At 57.7% G+C, this 16,737-nt stretch overlaps 1 long non-coding RNA gene across 1 annotated transcript; it reads right to left on the reverse strand.

Moving 5' to 3' along the window:
• Positions 1-1,756: 1,756 nt before the first annotated feature.
• On the reverse strand, positions 1,757-14,603 carry LOC130857527 (uncharacterized). Its single transcript, XR_009054838.1, has 4 exons — positions 14,511-14,603; positions 6,808-6,909; positions 5,188-5,758; positions 1,757-2,697 (listed from the first exon to the last, which is right to left on the reverse strand). It is a non-coding gene; the product is annotated as an uncharacterized LOC130857527 (long non-coding RNA).
• Between the last annotated feature and the right edge of the window lie 2,134 nt (positions 14,604-16,737).

Genomic DNA, 16,737 nt, shown 5'->3' on the forward strand with positions numbered 1-16,737 from the left:
GCTGTGGCCCCGAAGCTGGGATGGGGGGAGGGGGTGCTGGCTGAGGGGGCCTCGGCTGGTCACCCCCTCCTGCTTCCTTGTCCGTGGACCTCACTTTGCAGAATCGCTGGGACGATTCTGGGGCAGAGTGAAGAGGCCAGGCTGGAAACACAAGGTCAGCCGGGCGAGTGGGAGGGACGGGTGAAACACGGGGTGGGTGGGCACAGCAATGGCAGGCCACCCGGTGTCCCTCCAGCGCCAGTCTTGGAAAGCAGGTTCCTCAGTGCTTCCCCCATGAGTACTTGGGGTACTCTGGCCCCCGAGGCCATGCTGACCTTTGCAGGTGCCCAGCTGGAGTCGGCCTGGCCCTCTGAGGCCCAAGGCAGGCCCTCCCAGGCCAGGCAGACAGGAGTGGCAGCCATCACCTGGGAAATAGGAGAGGAACCCCAGGTAAAAGCACAGGCCTGCAGCTGAGGAGAAGGTTTGGTCAGTCCACTGTCAGCCCCACGGCTCGGGTGGCTGCAGCATCTATTTGGTACCTGTGTTGTCCTGGCAACTGTGTGTCTGCCAGGCCCATGTTGGGTGGCCAGGGAAGCAGAGGGCACCGACGAGAGGCCAAAGGGGAGACACACCCAGAGACCACCCCAGGCCGAGTGTCAGGTGGGAAGGAGAGAGGCCCATCGTGGGGGGATGGGGCAGGGCTTCCTGGAAGAGGGCCTAGGACTGGACCTGGAAGAAAAGGCAGAATGTGGATGGGGGAGATGAGCCTGATGGGCATTCCCGACAGTAGGAACAGGGATGCCCAGGACAGGAAGGGCAGGGAGGTGCAGACCGCTGAGGGACTGGAGCATTCCAAAAGGCAGGCCTTGAACGCCATGCCCAGCAGGTTGTGGGTGCCCCTGAAGGCTTTTGAACAGGCTGCTCTGTGGTGTCTTGTGTCCCAGCACCCGGGACAAGGCCAGTGTCGAGTGAGTGAGTGGAGGAATAAGCAGGTGAAGGATGAAACCCATTGACCTAAACTCCGCTTGGCCTCCCAGCTCCTCCAGCCAGGCTGCCCAACTCCGGAGCGTGAAGGAGCATCCCAGACTCAGCGGGGAGCACCTTTCTCCCCCAGAGGCTGTGGGCTCCTGGAGCAAGGTGTTTCCATGGGTCTGTCACACCTGCCTGGGAGACAGGGCTTGTGCTCAGTAGCCCAACAGACTCCACCTCTTACCAGCCAAGGACAAAGCCACAACTTGTTTGTGGCCCCAAGAGACCCCAGGGGACATGTGTTTGGGGATGGTGGAGAATTTTTGGTCTTTGTCTTGGGACAAGAGCATGGATGTTCTTGTAACACTTGTCCTCCAAGGCCAGCTTCCGCATCACCTCTGATCCCACTGGCCCTCCCCTCAGCTCCCAGACACCATCTCTTACCTTCCCGGGATATGCATTTATTGAGCACCTACTGTATGCCCAGCACTTAGCACTTCCTTCAGAGCAAAGCATGAGCTCCCCACCAAAGGAGCCTGCGTTACCTGCACCACCCAGTCCCAGGCACTGAGCTCTGAACTTGACCCACACCTACCCTGGTCCAGGCTGCCTCCTGGAGGTCTGATGGCCTCGGGCCCCAGCCCTGCATCCCACAGGCCTGGAGCTCGGCAGGTGCCCAGTGAACGGGCTCTGAGAGATAGATGGTGAGGAGTGCAGGAGGGGCAGGGTAGACCCACTCCTAAAAGAACAACCAGTCTGGCAAACACAGCAGACATTCTGCTTTTGGAAAATTTAATAACACAGTGGCACTTGTTCATGGAGACTAACAGAAACACCACACAATCCTGCACTGCTGAACCAGCCGGGGGGATGGCTCGTTCAGCGGGGAACCATTTCCCAGGCACCTACTATGTGCTGGAAGCCAGAGAGAGAAGTTGGACAAGGCAGCCTGTCTGCCCTCGGGGAGGCAGGAAATCAGCACATGCTCATGACACCAGAAGGAAGAGGGCAGCTGAGGGCAGGAAGAAGGGCAGTAGATGCAGCCCGGGGACACTTCAGAAAGGTGATGTGTGTGCTCCCAAGGAGGAAGACTTCACTATGAGGATAAATGGATAAGGGATAGCCCAGCAGAGGGACCAGCTGTTCAAAGCCTCAGAGTCTCCAGAGAGCTTTGGTGTGATATCGCCTAGCCAAGAAATTCACCTTCCAGGAAGGTGTCCCGGGGCAATAACTGCAGGCTGTTTATAATAGCCCCAAATCTGAAACAAGCTAGATGCCCAGCCAGAGGGCATCAGTTTTAAAAATTATGGCATGTCCAAGGAATTTCAAGCAGCCAAATCCTGGTGCTGAAATGTGATGTGGCAGGAAAACATCCATGCTCATCACACGTCCCACGAACAAGGGAAGTAGGTTCCACAAGAGTGCCCCTAATTCTGGGTTTTGAAAAGCAAGAAACAGAAAAGGAGGAGATGGGTAGTATGTGGAGCGAAATGTCAACCCTGGAAATAAGATTACGGGTGATTTTAAACTTTATCTATGGGACCTTACTGTTGTCTCCAACTTTTTCTATGATGATCAGAGGGATGGAGCGGGGGCATTCGTGGAGGGTTGTGAGCAGTGTGCGGACGCATGTAGGGCAGGGACTGGGATGAGCTGGAGGCACGACAAGGCCCAGGCCCTGGAGGACTCCAGTGCTTTGTTGATGGAAGATCTTCTCAGGTCCTCCACGGTGCCTGGCTCAGAGCCAGCCTGCAGGATACAGTTATTATTCAGCAGATATTCACTGGCCCCTACAGCATGCCAGGTGCTGTGTCAGGCCCCGGGAATCACCCTGGCAGAGGAGGCCAGAGGATTTTAGGGGAGGTGGGAGTCAGCATAGGCTAGAGGGGTTGAGAGAGGCTCCCTGGAGGAGGTGATCCAAGCTGGGGCTGGAAGGATGAAGGCTGGCTCTGCAACCCCACCTCTGCCCCATCATACCCCTCCAAGGTCTCTGCCTGCTGGCACGGGTCTGTCTGGCTCCTGACACAACCCAGAGGCAGGTCAGTTTCGATGCAGCCATCTAGCGTGGCCCTTAGCCAGGCCTTCCTCTCAGCCCAGAGCCCAGGGTGGAAAAGCCACACCCTGTCGGGGACCCCTGTCCACCTCTGGTTAGGCTCGGGTACCGTCTACAACGACTGCCCCAGCTCCTGAACCGTGCCCTGACCACTGGCTCAGATCCTGCCTCTGCTGCTCATGGCTTGTGACTCTGAACATCAGTCTCTACTTTTTTATTATTGTAAGGCAGGTACGATAATTTCTACCTCGAGGGCAGTGCTCATAGAGTGCCTGGTACGCAGGTGGCACTCAGCAAGTGGAGGCTGTTAACACTGTCACAGTTCCAGACACCAAATCCGGGGATCTGAATTCTAACCCAGTTCTGCCACTACCTTGCTTGGGACCTTGGGACAGCCTCATGTTTCTCTGAGCCTCAGTTTTCTCAACCTGAGGGGAAAAGTGATGTAACAGCTCACTCCTGGGCCTGCTCAAAGATAAATGACAAGATATGAAAGACCCCAGGAGCTCCCTCCTGCCCCTAGCTGAGGATCTGACCAGGATATTGTCCAAATGAGTCCTCCACCTGGTTCCAGGGCACTCTCCCCATGTGACCCTCAGGCTCTCACCCTGAAAGCCAGGTGCAGAGAACAGCCTTGTATAAAACAAGCTCCAGGGAATTCCCTGGTGGTCCAATAATTCGGACTTGGCACTTTCACTGCCATAGCCCAGGTTCAATCCCTGGTCAGGGAACTAAGATCCTACAAGCCACGTGGCATGGCTGAAAAATAAAAACAATGAGCTCCAGACACTTAGCTGATCGTTCCACAGGGGTATGCCCCTGGCAGATTGGCCTGAAGGGTGAGGCATTTGTCACTGGTCAACTGGCCCAAGAAGTTTCAGGAATGATGTTCCTGGCTCCAGGCGATGCTGCTCCAGGATTTGAGTCCCCAGGAGCTGGACAGAGGCCAAGCCCAGGGAGGGCCATCCACCCCCTACAGGCTGTGAGAGCCAGGAGGATGCTGCAGCCCACAGGCCGCCTGAGGGAGGGTTCACCTCCCCATCACCACTAATGTGGGTGGCCTAGGTTCCCAGCACCCATGGCCCCGGCCCTCACTTGCTGCCTGTGAGCCCTTTGTTGTTTCTAGAGAATTTTTCCAGATTCCTTATAACTGGTTGATTTTTCACAACAGCCTGGCTGGGACCTCAGCTAGGGGCACCCATCCCTGTGAAGGGAGACCAGAAGGCCCATTTTACAGATAAAGAAACTGAGGCTCCAAGATCATTTGAGACCTGTCCAGCTAGTATACGGCAAATTTGGGACAGCAGGGCCAATCTTCAAACTCCAGGACACCTGTTCTCCCCTCCACCCACCCTGTTCTCTCCCGTTGCCAGGCTAGCTCCTTCTATCCCTGGTAAAGTCCCCCAACACATCTAGGTACCAGCCCAGCACTGCCAGGGGTTGCTGAGCTCTAGTGAGCTGTCCAGGGTCCTGGCCAAAGCCAGTCCTGCCCTGCAGCCCTCTCTGGTCCTTCCCTGGCTGCCACCTCTTCTGACCTCCTAGGTATCGAAGAAGTGGGAACAGGTGAAGCTGGGCTGCCCAGGGCTCCCGTCCTTCCACTGCCTGGACTCCCTGTGGGCCCTTGGATACCACACTTCAACTCTCAAAACCTTTGTTTCCTTTTGTGAAAAATGGGTGCAGCATAGGGCAGGCGAGGAAGCGGTTCATATTCAGTAAATTTCCATAGATATCTGAGCCACCTCCTTGAGACCAGGCAAAGCCAGAGACATAGAGGGGCTTGGAGTTGGCCCTGCCCTGGAGCAAGGGGTTCAGAGGGTGTGGGTCCCAGAAACTAACAATGGCCACGCACTGCTGAGCAGAGGGGGACACAGACTGAGGCTTCACAGGGGACCTCTCATCCCTCATGGGGGCAGAGCAGTGCCTGGTGACAAGGGCAGAGGAAGGAGGGCATTTGGGGGGAGGGGCCGAGAAAGCAAAGGCCTCGAGGCAGGAAGCAAAGGGGACCCTGGGGTGGAGGAGGGACAGGTTCAGAGAGAGGGACGGGCAGCGGCGGCACCCCTCCCCAGCACCCCTGTAACCCCAGAGCAGTGCCCAGGAAAGCACAAGGGGAGCCTGGTCAGAGCCCTCGGCAGTGGAGGACGTGAAGAGGGGACCCGGAGATAAACGCCCAGGGCTCCATGACTTACAGATAACAGTGAGTCCCAGGCACTTTACACGTGTCTCCTCGTTCAGTCCTCATAACACGTGCACCAGCTCAGGATGGAGTCAGGGGCGATGGTGTTGGGAACTGAGACACAGTGGGGTCCACAAGCTGCTAGCATCCCCCTAGAGCTGAGCTTATGATTTCTTCAACGTCCCCGAGTTCTGCATCCCCATCCGAAACACAAGTGAAAGTGCCGCCTGCCTCCTGGCATCCTGGTGGGGTCAGCTGAAGCACAGACTGTCTGTGGCCCCTGAAAACTGGGCCCTCCATCCTTGCGGGCATTTGGCTCTACTGCTGGAGCTCACCAGACCTCTCCAGGCAGCTCTGGCATCTGCTAGATGCCCTGTGTCTTTCCTTCTCTGGGACAGCTATCTAGGAGCTGCTCCACCCTGATAACCCTGTCCAAAAGCAGGTTGGGCACTGGGACGTGGGTGAGCCCATCCTCACAAGAACCCCACTGAGGGCCCAGGTGCCTTGACAAGGAGCGGGAGCACGGGGCTCAAGTCAGGCTGTCTGATCCCAGAGTTGGGCCAATAGTGGCACTGGAGCCAAACCTGAAGAAAGAAGGAAGACAGTGGAGTTTGTTCCTGGGACCCAAGAAAGGACCGAGTGAGAGAGAGAGAGAGGTCCTGGCCCAGACCCAACCCTCTGCCACCCCTGCCCACACCAGGAGGCCTGTGGGAGGCTTGGATAAGATGCTTGGGGCACAGGCCTGGTCCTCGCACAGGTGTCCTGGCCGGGACCAAGCAGAGAGCAGGGCCCCCACGTTGGTCCAGACCCTAGAATGAATGCCCTGGGGAGTAGAGAGCTGGAAGGTGAAGGCACCAGGCACCAGCTCAGAGCGGGCACGTCCTTCAAAGGCAGCAAGACCTGAAATCTGGGCAACTCCCGTGCCCACCTCCTGTCCCTCACTCCTGCATCTGGTGGCTCCCCCAGTCCTGGCCACCTGCCTCCTGAATCCAAGCCCCCCACCCCCGTGGCCTTCCCTGGGCTCCCTGCTCCCCACACTGCAGCCAGGGCACCCCTCCCCTGCTTGGGAGCCCTCAGGGACTCCTCATTGCTCTTTTTAAAAAATATTAATTAATTATTCATTTATTAATTTATTTAGCTGTGCTGGGTCTTAGTTGCAGCACATGGGATTTTTTTTTTTCTTTTCAGTTGCGGCATGCAGATTCTTAGTTGCAGCATGCGGGATCTAGTTCCCTGACCAGGGATGGAACTCAGGCCCCCTGCAAAGGGAGCGTGGAGTCTTAACCACTGGACCACCAGGGAAGTCCCCCCCCCCCCCCCCCATTGCTCTTAAGTCTGCATCCTGTGGAGGAGGGGGTGGGGGATCTCTGCACATCCCACTCAGGATGTGCTTCCCCAGGCTACCTGCCCCTCCCGGGCCCCCCACGGGGCTGCGACTGCTCTGCCCTCCGCCTCGGTCCAGGGCCAGCGACAGGGTCCTGAGCCTGGGAACCTCGGCGGGATCAGCCGCCAAAGGGGCAGCTGAGCAGGCCTGGGGCCCAGCCGCAGGGGAGGCTGGGGCTTCCTGCCACCATCCCAGGGCCCCACCCCATTTCTCTCCAGCTGGAAGTCCCCCTCTCTGGGCACCCCTCACCTGCAAGAGGCAGTGCTGGAGGGGAGAGCACGGTCCGAGGCGTCAGACAGGCCCGGGCCTGCCGCTGGGGTCCTGGGCAGGGCACTTGAGCTGTTGCCTCACCTGTAAAACAAGGGTAAACATACCTGCCTCCTTAGGTTGTACCGATCATGTGGGGTAAAGACTGGGAACTACCTGGTGCTGCCTGTGCCTCTCAGCAAGTACACATCAGTGACAGTCCCCAGGAGACCCTGCAGGCCTCTGCTCCAGCCTGTCCTTGACCGCTGGTGACTCCATGCTGTTCACTGCTGGACCCCAGCTCCATTCCCACCACCTGGCAGGTCCTCAGCAGACACTTCGTGCACCAGGTGTATTAGACAGAGGAACCCCAGGAAGCACCCTCACTTTTGTTGATGCCTGAAATCCCCCAACCCGGGAGCTGTTATCCTTGGCAAAAGGCAGAATCTCAGGGAGGCATCGCAGTGGTGGTGGGGGTGTCAGCCTCCTCACGCAGACACCCCCCCCCCAGTCCCCCTCCTTCGGAAAGGAAGCCCCTCGCCCACATTCCTGCAAAGGCCCTCATGCCTCTACTTGCAGGTCCCCCGAGCCCATCGCTCCCAGGTTCCCCAGGGACCTGTTTCATCTTTGGGGTCTTCTAACCTGTCAGAAGGTTCTTCCTTCCGTTGAGCTTGTTGCTTCTTCCCCCCTTGCCCCCCACCCACCTCCAGGACTACACCCTCAGCTCCCTCCCGGATGGCCCTGAGGAGCCCTGGACCATCTGCAAAACTCCCTGAGTCCACTCCTCCCAGACTCACAGCCCCATCCTGAAACTGTCCCTGGGCTAACCTGGCCACACAGCCCCTGCCCATCTCAGTTCTCTTCTCTGGATGAGCCCCAGGCTCTCTCTTCCCACAAAGTGTGGCATCCAGACCAGCACTGAGACCAAACGCAGCTCTTGGGCGCGTATGGGGCGAGAGAAGAAGCCATCAAAGTACTGCTGTGCTGCTGCTGTGGCAGTCATTCACACCCTAGTCTGAATGTTTCCAGTTCCTTCCCAACAGCAGTTTTGATCAAAATCATCAAAGCAGGGAGAGCTCTCAATGCCCTTCTATTCTAACCTCACCCTGTTCCCGTACTGTACAAAGAGGAAACTAAGGCCCAGACAGAGAGAGAAACATAGGAGAGGGGATACTCTGTCCCCAACTTAGACAGAAGGATAAACAGTTCCTGAAGAGGAGGTCAAGGGTGGAGGAGAGGGAGCTGAAAACAGACTTTTGTGATTTCTCCATCCAAGATGGTCGGTGCCAGAGGCCGCCAGGCTGAGGATAAATCTTACTACTCCAATTCATAAGGATAATCACCTATTTCGCTTTATGTTATTCTAAAGTGAGGTTGGAGCTGTTGGGTGACCCGGCCAAAAGGTGCATTGCCGTTGCCCAGATCTTCCTGACCCCAACCTCCCCACGCTTCCTTCCCTGATGAAGCTCTGCAAGCTCTGAGGGGAAGAGAAAGATGCGCGTGCGTGGCCCAGGCCACCTCCCCAGTGGAACATCACTCATTCCGCCTCCCTCCTGACTCCCAGTCCCAGGCTCCCCGACACCTGCTGCTACTGCAGCCCATCACAGAGGTGACAAAAGCTGCTGTGTTTGAGTACACGTTACGCTTTTCATTCTCACCCGGAAAGGTGGCATTGTTATTTCCAGTTTACAAATGACAGGCTGGGGCTGAGAAATGGACTTGCCTAAGGTCACACCTTGAGTCCCTGGTAGGGCTGGAATGACACCAGTTCTGGCACCATTCTGCCTCTGGTCGCTGGCTCTCTGCTGCTGCCTGGGCCAGAGGGGAGGCACAGAAACAGCTCAAGTCTTACACCTTCCATTGTGTGCTCTGAGCAGACATTACTAATCAATAGCAGTGCTCTTTGCTGTTAGTCAGGATGCCACCACAGAATCCTTGTATAGGGCTCCAGGCAGCCACTGTGAAGGTTGGCCTTGCAAACATTGTCTACCTGCCTCTCCTAAAGGACCTGCCGGACCTGCTGAGCTCCTCCCTGCCCACAGCCAGGCCGGCAGCTCTGCCCTGCCCTGTGTAACAGAGGCAGTCGCTTCCCTGCAGGGTGGGGTCTGGAGATGACCCGGGACTCTCCATGGTCCTCCCAGGGCTCCCCAGCCCTCCACCATGCCCTCTCCCCAGAGACCTGCCCCCTTCCCACAGCTCTCTGGAGCCTCTGCCTCCCTAGAAGATGGCCAGTCTTCATACCCCACAGAGCCAGGGAAACCGCCCCCCACCCCTGGCCTAAACCCAAAGCTGCAGCCCTTCCTGAAGCCCCTCCTCCAGGGCTGCCCCTCCAGCTCTGCCTCATTCAGGAGCCCCTCTAGCCAGTACCTCCTTTTCTACATCTTCAGGCACCCCCAGTGGACCAGCACCTGTCCACCTCCATTTATACCTTCTCGTGTCTCCTGACCTAAGAAATAAGACCTGTGCCCTCCCACATCAGCCTCCATCTACTGCTCACCTCTTCCGCCTTCTCAACCAAGTTTCCTGAGAAAGGCCCCCACACATGCCATCTCTGCTTCCGTGCTTCCCGCACCCTCTCCTTAGGCCTGGCAGGGTCACCAGTGGCCTCCTGGTGTCCATGGCTGTTCTGCTCACCCCCTGCCACCTGGGCCTTTCCCCTCACTCTCAGGACAAAGTCCAGCCTCCTGGCGATGGCCCTTGAGTCTGCACGTTCTGGTCCTGGGGACATATCCAGTCTGTTCCATGCCCCACCCCACCCTATTCTCCAAATACACCTACAGACTTGCTTCTCATTGGCTCTGGGATTCCATGCTGGCTTAGTCCTCTGCTTCTGTTAAAAAAAAAAAAAAAAAAAAGCAAAAAAAACACAAAGAATATAAAGCTATTGCTTATCTAGAACTACGTGTACTGTGTGGGCCCGGCATTGTGCTAAGCATGGCTTAGCCAATCCGGTCCTCCATCCTCCCATTTTTATTCATTAACTCCAAAAATATTTCTTTAGCACCTATTTTGTGCCACGCCCTTTTGTAAACACTAGGGTTCAGCAGTGAACTGTGTTGTAGGTATTATTGTCCCAATTGAAAAAGTGTGCAAACTGAGGCTCAGAGAGGCTAAGTGACCCACCTGGGCTCACACAGCCATGGGGTGGGCTCCACATCCTACACCCACACATCCCCCCAGGCCACAGTTTTCCTGTGGGCCCCCCGCTCCAAGTCAGCCCCAGAAACCTGCCCACCCCCACCTCCCACCTCCCTCAGTTGCCCCTGGAGCCCAGCATCCTCAGTGCTTTGCTCTCCTCCCCCGGAGCCCCCTCCCACCATCCCTACTGCCGGGCCGCCAGCCTGGCTGCTGCCTTCCCTGGGAGCCGCTGCCAAGCCGTCAGCTCCTTCCGTCGCCTGGAGGCAGCCAGAGGGAGTGCCAGCAGCAGCCTTGGCACACACCCGCCTCCGGCCGCTCCCCATGTGGTCTCAGGCGTGGACACCAGGCCAGCAGGACTGGAACCCAGCCCCTGGCCCACGGCTTCAGAAGGCAGGGAGGGGTCAGAGCTGGGGGGTCCAGCCCTCCCATTAAAATCAGGACACTGAGGCTGGGGATCAACCAGGCCTCCTTTGAAATTGTCTAAATTAATCGCATCAACCCATCAGAGTGGCAATCAGATGTCTGGAGCAGGTAGTTCTCGCTCTTGGAATGCTCTTCATTCAACCCCTCCCCAGCCCCTCAGAATTCAGCGAGGGCAGGCCTTTCCTCAGGGGAGGGTCCTGACCATCACCCAGGTCAAAGCCCCTCTCCGCACGCACAGCACTCACCCACCCCAGGTGCCAGCCAACAGTCAGCCCAGAGGGGCATCTGATGGCTAAGGAAGCTCAGGGGTGGGAGACCTCATGTGGCTCCACTGTTGGTCCACTTGCTAGACTGCTTCTCCCCATGCGTGGACACCTGGCTGGCCCTCCAGGACAGCTGTGTTTGGCTCCTGGAGGCAGGATCTCTGGCCCCTCCCTGACTGTGTCCCCAGAGGCATCTGAGAGCTGGGCAGGGGCACACCTGATTTCACAGAGAGGCCAATGGCCTCAGGAAACTGTCCCTTGCCCTTGGCTTCGAGGTGAGGATAGAGCCCAGCCCTGGCTCCAAGATCACCTCCGTGGAGACCCTCCTGGTTCTCTGAGCCTTCACTCCCGCTCTGTCAAACTGATTCTGATTCTTCCTGGTCAGCCTGGTGACAGGTGAGAGGAGGTGATGAGGGCGGGCTGCTGCCCTTCCCATCCTCCTACTGCTCTCTTTTCAGAGTGAAAAAGTTCAGAGCTGCAGGAGGCCCCTGGAGGCGGGAAAAGGCAGTCGCCGGCCCTGTCTGGGGCCTTCGTCTGCCACTTTGGGTTCCCTCAGGATACCTGCTAAGACAGGGATCTAGGGCTGCCATGCGGGCCTGGCAGCAGCAAGGGGGAAGAGTGTCTGCAACATGAACCATGTCTGAGGAGCGCGTAAGGATAAAAGCTGTTATCTGGAAAGGCAGTGAGTTGAGGGAAGGGTTAAGACACGAGCCTGCCGAGGGCAAAACGCACGTGGCCCTGCAGCCACCAGTGCACACCCTGCGATCCCACTTCCAGGTCCGGGTCTCCCTGTTCCGGCTTCAGATTCACGGGAGAGAATCTCATTGGGCCACACTTGGGTCAGGTGTTCAGCCTGGACCAATCAGCCATGGTGGTGGGTGGAGTCACATAGCACAGAATGTGTCTGGCCTATCCCGGAGAGGGAGAATCTGTGGGCGGGGCAACCACTGAGAGATGGCGTCTCACTTACAGGCGGGAGGTTGATAGGCTCGCAGGACAAAATGTCCCTCCGTAGTACACCCGAGAACCCTTGGATCAACCCAAAGGCCCTGTGGTGGGAGGGAGCCAGGAGTGTTCCAGGTGAAAAGGAGGGAGGAGGGGTGGGGCAGGGGCCCAGTGGTAAAGACCCTCAGCCAAGGTGGGCAGACTGCAGGGCATGGGGTAGTACAAGCATGACGATGTCCGTGTTTTGAACACAATAGCTGGTAATGAGGGCCAGGAAGTGATCTGGGAGAGGGAGGGGGTGGATGAGGGACAGAGTGAGGAGGGCAAACAGCAGGATCCAAGTCACTGGGGGCACGTGGAGGGAGAGGCGGCCACTGGCCAGGGCTCAGGGACACAGGATAGTGCTTGCTGGGCAAGATGGAGAGTCGAGGGAGGGAAGCCAGCCAACCGGAGGTTGAAGAGTTCCGTTTAAAACATCTTGAGCCTGAGGTTCTGGGGCCACTCAAGAGAGCAGGGGAGGGGATGGTGACCTCAGAGCAGAGAGGTCTTGGGGGTGACTGGCATGACAGATGTGGCCTGGAGGGCAGGAGAGTGGTCAAGATCTCCTGGAAGAGGCCTAGAAAAGAAGAGAAGCCAGGGCTGAGTCCTGAGGACCCCAGCATCCAGGAGAGGAGTGCAGGAGAGGAGGTGGCAGAGAAAACAGGGAGGAGATACCGGGGAAGTGGGGGAACAGAGGACGAGCCCCCATCCAGGAGGGAAGGTCAGGAGGCCCCAGAAAGAGAACTTGGACTCAACCACCAGAAGGTCGTAAGAGACCTTGAGGACAGGGCGCCCACAGGGGCTGGGGTGATGGAAGTGAGAAGGGGAGACACCCACTCCGGACGGGGCATCTCTCTGAACCCCTGATTCTTGGTACTTGGGAGCAATTTCCATTATGTTGAGAACATTGACCCCAATGTCCATTATGGGCAGAGATTTCTTTGACTAGAAGGAGCCATTGTCTGAAACAGGTGGGAAATAGCTGCATTCTATTCCCAGGCCCCCCTAGCAAAGCTGAGGTTATCCCCATTTTACAGATGGAAAAACAAGTGGAAGCAGCTTACCTAAGAGCACACAGCACATCAGACTAGGGACCCTAGTGCCCAGCCCAGCACTCTCTTCTCCTGCCTCTGTCTATGCTTCAAGAGATGCTATGAGTGGAGGTCATGGCCATGGGCAGAGGGGAGAACTCTGGTTAGATTTGCTCTCCCCAGGCCTCTGGCCCTCCATCCAGAAGCCTGATCTGGGCCTCTGCTTGACCGTGATGCCTTCTCTAGACCTACCTGGTGAGGCCAGGAAGAGTCCCATCCCGCAAGTGCTTCCAGCCTCATGGGAAGGCCTCATAGGTGAGAGTCAGCCCCTGTGAGGCCTAGGACAGCCTGGTTGATGCCCACCCAGGTCAGTCACCCGTGTCTAGACTCCGGGGAATAGCTGCCACACACTGCCAACTTCAGAAAGGAGGCATGAGGGCAGATGGGCTCTCAGTTGGGGGGCAATGCCAGTGGTATCATGGCTTCCTGGAGCCAGCACTGGCTTTGTAGCTTGATGGGGCAAGGTTCAAATCCTGGCTCTGCCACTTGCTGCCTGAATGACCTTGGGCAGGTCTGGACCCCGTGTCAGAGCCTTAGTTTCCTCATCTGTAAAATGGGCTTTATATGCCCATCTCCTAGGGCTACTGTAAAGCTTGATTTGTCCTTCACAAAGGTGCCTGGCACGGAGAGGGAGGAGCCCTATTTATGGTGGATGTTGACCAAGAAGAACCAGCCAGAGAAATGAAGATGGGTCCAGTGTGGATCTGTCCTCACGTAGCTGTCAGGAGAGAGCACACGGGAGCTCGCACGCTCCGGTACAACAGTGAGCCAGGGGTGCCGTGGGACCTCCAGGGTCCCAGTGTTTCCGATAAAAATGGTCCAGTACTTCCCACCTCCTTGCCTTTGCCTGTGCCCTTGTGCCGGGGTCGTGCCTGTTCTTCTAGGTCTGCACCTGCTCCCTCTGGCCTGACTTGTCGTAACCTGGACCAGTCACATCCTTCCTCTCTTTAACGTCCGTCACTAAGGGGCTTCCCCGCTGGTCCCCTGCTTCCACTGCAGGGGGCGTGGTTTCCGTCTCTGGTGGGGAAGTAAGATCCGCATGTCGTGCAGTGAAGCCAAAAGATACGACTACTACTACTACTAAATACATTTTTTAAAAAAATCATCGATCATTGGTACCACTCGGACTTTGAAGCTCATATTGGAACCATCTAGCCACCCGCAGGCCCGGGAGGCCCGAGGAAGCCCAATGGACCCCCACCACGCTCGGCTGGCACTGAGGGAGACTGGGCAGGACCGGGCAGCCACGGGCAGGAAGCTGGGTGTTTACATTGCAAACAGAGGCTGAGGGGAGCTTGTGCTGCGTCAGGGAACTGCAGACGCCCAGGTGCCAAGCTGCATGTCTGCCCTGGTCCCAGGAGCTCTCGGTGCCCCCAGCACCCCAGGACTGGCTCAGCCCCATCTATCTTCCGCACGTGCAGCGTGCACCCTGTGGGGGTGGAGGGCCACACTCTGTCTCCACCTTTCCAGGGAAGCAGCCCGGGCGTACGGTCCCTGCCGGCCAAGGGGCCTGGCCCCGGGGAGCCGATGAGCAGAGATGCAGGGCCGGCTCCCCCACCAGCCCAGCCCCAGCCTCTTCAGCCCCCCTGCCCCTCTCCGGCGTGTCCTCCTGCCTCGGCATCAGCCCGCTGACCCGCGGTCAACACTCTGCCCCAGCAAACTCCGCTCCCTCCCTCATCCTTTTAACAAGCAGTCCTCCCGCCAAGCCCTGCGCTCAAGCTGTGCCCCTGCCCAGGGGGAAGAAAAACAGAAGCCGGGAGAAGAAGCCAGGCGCCCGTTGGCTCAGACCCCCGGCCCTGCCACTCACCAGCTGGGTGGCCTCACCCAAGTCACCACGCTGCTCTGGGCCTCTTTTCTCCGGCTGTGACATGGGATGGTGCTACCCATAAGCTCTGCCGCGTAGCACCGTCACAGGCAGGAAGTCAGTCAGGGCAGGGAACGTGTCCAGAAAGCGCCTGGCGCGGCACGAGCTCAACAGATGCCACTGCCGGTACCATCGCTGTCACCATCGGCGCCGGGGCCCATGGGCCCAGAGGAGGGGGCAACGGTGCTCTGCCCGCGTTACCTCCATCTTCACGAAACCCCTGTTGGGTGGCCGTCGTCAGACGCATAAGACAGAAGAGGAAACTGAGGTCATGCCGAAGCCACCAGGTGTGTGTGTGTGGAGCCTGGAGTGACCCTCGTAGCCCAATAAAAACCACTGGGCAGGGACTTCCCTGGGGGTTCAGCGGGTGAGACTCCGTGCCCCCAGTGCAGGGGGCCTGGGTTCAGCCCCTGGTCAGGGAACGAGATCCTGCATGCCGCAACTAAGGAGTCCGCGTGCGGCAGCTGCAAGATCCCACATGCCCCAACAAAGATCCCGTGTGCGGCCACTGAGACCTGGCGCAACCAACGCAAATAAATAAATATTTTTTTAAGAAACCAAAAACCCCACTGGGCAGGCGGAGGGGAGAAACATGCAGGGCTCCGTCAGACTCTCAGGGCTCCCCAGGAGCCGACCCCAGTGTCCACGTGCCCCAGAAGGCTGGCAGCCCTGTGATCACATTTCAGGCGGGGCCAGGGCAACCCTCCCTTCCACCCGCCCAGCCGCCCTCCTCCTCCCCTCAGAGAGTTCTTCTAGCTTTCCCTTCCCGAGGCTGCAGCCCCAGTGGGGCGCCCTCCAGGGCCTTCCTCCCAGGCTGGTGGAAGGTGGTCTGTGGTGACGTCACCTCTGTGTCACTCACATAGGGCAGGGGGGTGGGAAGCAGCCACAAGGAATTTCTGTCCTCTCCCAGAGCCCCCTCCCGGGGGCCTCCCGCCCAAAATTCCCTTTAGGCCCGTCTTGCATCCCCTCAAATGTCTGGAGCTCAGGCCCCGGCAGGATGGTGTGTCTCAAACAAGCAACTGTCCCGGTAGACGCCCAGGCACCTGCTGGCCAAGGCTGCCCCGAGGTGGGGAGTGGCCGGGACCAGCCTCGCTCCCTGTCCGCGCTGAGAGCCAAGTGGGGGCCGGGTCCTGATGGAGCCGCCCTGGGCCTCAGTCTCCTCATCTGGAAACGAGACCCCACGTCACAGGACCGTGGAGAGACATGCCCGAGGTTGGTGGCGGGCCTATGGAGAGCGCCCAGCGGAAGGGCTGTGCGTGTCGTGCTCCCCTGAGTCCTCCTGTGTGATGCTTGGCGAAATGCTGTAGACACGTGGCAGTGCACGTGGGGGTTACGAAGAAGGGTGGGAACGGGGGGCAGAGGCCTGGCAAAGCCGGGAGAGCCCAGGCCAGGGGTCAGGCAGACATGGGTTCCAGTGCTGTCTCCATCACATAAGCGCTGGATGACCTTGGTCATGTCATTTAACTTCTCTGAGCCTCTTTGCAAGGATTAAATGGGAAAAGTGCAAGAAGAGGTCTAGGAGGTATCTAGGAGCTTAGCACACAGTAGGAGCTTAATTAATGTCAGTCTCATTTACACTTCACTCTCGGAAGTTGTGAAGAGTTGGGAAAAGATTTCATTCAACTCATTTATGCTCCCTCCCTCTCTCTCTCTCTCTCTCTCACACACACACACACACGCACACATGCTCACACACACACGTGCACACACACATGCACACACTGCTGGGGAAGACAGAGGGTCAGTGTCTTTTAAGTGGCTTCCATTGCCGAGGCCCTGAGAGACTGCAAGCCCACACATGCCTGGATCCCCCTGGCAGGAAGGGTCGGGACACACTGGCTCCTGTGAGTCCCTGGAGACACTTGGGTTCAGGTGGGAAGGGGTGAGGTGCTGAGATCTTAGAAGGAAAGGGGCTCGTTAGGAAGGGTTGGAGGGGGATGAACTGGGAGATTGGGATACCAAATTGTACACTCTAAGTATATGCAGTTTATTGTCTGTTAACTGTATCTCAATAAAAGTTCAAAAAAAAAAAAAAGAGCTTAAAAAAAATCAATTGGGGCTTCTCTGTTGGCGCAGAATTTAATCTGCCTGCCAGGGCAGGGGACATGGGTTCAAGCTCTGGTCCAGGAAGATCCCACATACCACGGAGCAACTAAGCCCGTGAGCCACA

Source organism: Hippopotamus amphibius, chromosome 7, assembly GCF_030028045.1.
Source record: "Hippopotamus amphibius kiboko isolate mHipAmp2 chromosome 7, mHipAmp2.hap2, whole genome shotgun sequence".
Classification (NCBI taxonomy): Eukaryota; Metazoa; Chordata; class Mammalia; order Artiodactyla; family Hippopotamidae; genus Hippopotamus; species Hippopotamus amphibius.